Below are 3097 nucleotides of genomic sequence, written 5' to 3'. Positions count from 1 at the left end.
GACTGAGGCGTCAGTCCATACGATCAGCCAGCGACGTCTTGGGAAGATGTCGAGCATCGCTGAAGCGCCGTAATGCCCCAGCGATACGGCTCATGCCGCGCAGCGCCTGCTTCCACCCACCCGACAACTTGCTACTTGAGAGCACTTTTGCAACTACAGCGGCCCATACACAAGACACAGGCACATACATACATACAAATGAGACAAATGATTCAAGATTGCTTGTTGTTGGCGGTCGGTCGCAAGGGGTTGGAGGCAACTGAAACATGGAACGCCAAATGCGAGAAAGAAATTGAAAGCGTTTAGCGGCGATCATCTACATGAGTAGCAGTAATATACTTGTATCTGCCGCGCTCACTTGTTTGCCGCTGTATGCATGTGTGTGTGTGTGGAGGAGTGTGCAATTGTAGGTATGTCGACAAATAGACATTAGCATTTGAGATTGTTTTTGCTATTTGTACGCACAGAGGCGGCACGCGTGTATAGATTTATATCAATGCATGCATAGTGTGGTCCAAAAACTGTATCTTTTATTATCAAAGATTTGTATTGATTTTGTCAACACGTCACGATAAGTAAAGTGAAATCACTTGGTTATGCCACCAATTTCATAACCGAAAATATAAAATTTCGTACTTCTTAACGTAATGCTCAAGCTTTCTGAAGCTGTGATCTGATAACAGATATTTTTTATTATCAGATAACGAAAACAAAACAAGAAAAAGCATTGTCTTCGGCTGCACCGAACTTATAATACCCTTACCAGGTGCATTTCTTACAGCATAAACGGGTATAAAAGAAGCTTATCTTGATTTTGTTCCATATACTATATAGGTCCGTTCTGAACAATATATTCAGAGATTGTAGCGCTCCCTTAGACAATAATTCATGTCAAATTTCATGAAGATATCTCGTCAAATGAATAAGTCTTCCATATAAGGACTTGATTTTGATTGTTCAGTTTTTGTGGCAGCAATATGCGAATCCGATTTGAACGTTTTCTTAAGAGATTATACCGTTGCCGTGGAAAATAATTAATGCGAAATTTCAAGAAGATATCTTGTCAAAAAAAGAAAAGTTTTGCATACAAGAAGTTCATGTTGATCGATCAGATTGTAAGGCAGCATATTGCCCGATATCGGCGCTTCCAATAAATGAACAGCTTCTTGTAGAGACAAAGACGTGTGCAAAATTTCAGATCGATATCTCATTAACTGAGAGACTAGTTCGTGTATGTACTGACGGACATGGAGAAATCGACTCAACTCGACATGCTGATCACTTATATATATACTTTATAAGGTATTCGGTGTTTCCTTCTGGCTGTTACAAACTTCGTGGACTCTGATCTCATACTGGATATAAATACTAAGTAATTACCCGACCAAATACATATTAAAATATCTTTTTTGAATATGATTTTTACATCTCAAAAGTATAAAAGGATTCTGTAGTCATAAAAATTAGAAAGAAAATCTTTAGTAAATAAATAAAAAAAAATAATAATTTTTCATATTAAAACAACTAGTTTTTGAACCACCCTGTATACGAAACTAGACAGCTACAGTGCGAACGGCAAGGAAAATACTTTAAAAGAAAACATTTTCGCGGCCCAAAAATAAAAACTGTTGGAAGCAGGTAATAAAAATATAAACAACGAGAAAAAAGTGTGCGAAAATCTGGAATTAATTAAATACACAATTAGTGCAAATAAGGTATCCACAAAAGCTCCCCGCCACATAATTTGCGATTAAGTGAACGGCAATTTGACTTTTGCCATTTGTTCGGCGCTGATCGCTTGCCAGATGTGGAACCAACATTGCTCAAATTGTTTTTGGAAATCCGCACTGGTGCAAAACAGAAATAAATAAAATTTTTTCTTTAAAAAAATTAAATTGTGCTTAAAATTGCGCATACTCGTATGTTTTTAGCAATTGTTCTTTCGTTTGCTTCTTCTCTCGCGAAAATTCTCCAGCTCTCGAAAATTAATGAAATTACAATTTGCTACTTTAAATATAGCTTAGATTCTAAATCAATAAGCAGTTGAATTTTAACTTTTTTTATTTCATATTTTATACACGCACACACATATAAATTGTGTTTATGTATGTGTAGTTGAAAGAACAAGCAGAGCTTGCACGCTTATTTGCGGTTGCGGTTAGCAGCGAGGCGTGACTTTGCCGCACAAATCGAGCATCTTCACAATGACAAAGTGCACATTGAGTGGGTTGACTCACCGTTTAACGCTTGTTAATATCAATACATTGAAATACACCCTCCCTCAGTGAGCTCATAATTATGTGCTCGTGCTTTTGATTAATGGCTTTAATTCAAGTAAACACTAATTTCACACACACAGTGGTTAAGAGTTTCAGCTTTCGATGAATAAATGCGCGGTTGTCGCTCTCTTACCGCCAACACACACACACAAACAGACAATTATCAGAATTTAAGGTGACTGCTTAGGTGTTGTTGTTGACGAGTTGAAAGAGTTTGGGTTGATTTGTACACATCTTCTTGCAGATAATTAACCACGTATTGAATAATAATTTGTAAATTATGTCATAAAAGTAGCTCTTAGCTACTTCTGAATATAGTTGCTTTTTTGAGTATACGCTTTAATTTGCTAAGTGAATTTTCTCAAAAAGGGAAAAGTATGAAAGCAGAAAAAAATGTTGGAGACAATGTAGGGGTTGCGATTTTTTTTTTGAAAAATGTTCGATAAAAAATTTAATTTGTATGTATTTATTACGCGTCAATGGCGGTGCCATACTTTGTTGTGGATTCTTGTGGATCATTATTCATTTTCAAATTAATTTTTTCCGAAAGAAAGGTTGTCAATAGCTCTGGTTTTATCAGCGAAGTTGATATTGGATTCGCCAGCCAAAATTAGTAGAAATTTATTACCATTGTATTGTTCAATTTAAAAGCGTTTTATTTATCAAAATAATAATAATGTTACTAATATTATGACTCCGAATATTGAATACTATATTTTTAATAATTAAATTTTTATTAAATTGCATATTTTTCTTTGCCATTAAAAAATTTGTATCTTACATATAATTATTTGTGAATCACTCTGCTGTCTCTTCAA

The sequence above is a fragment of the Bactrocera oleae genome, chromosome 2 (genome assembly GCF_042242935.1).
Source record: "Bactrocera oleae isolate idBacOlea1 chromosome 2, idBacOlea1, whole genome shotgun sequence".
NCBI lineage: Eukaryota > Metazoa > Arthropoda > Insecta > Diptera > Tephritidae > Bactrocera > Bactrocera oleae.
Note: the sequence above shows the minus strand (reverse complement) of the source record.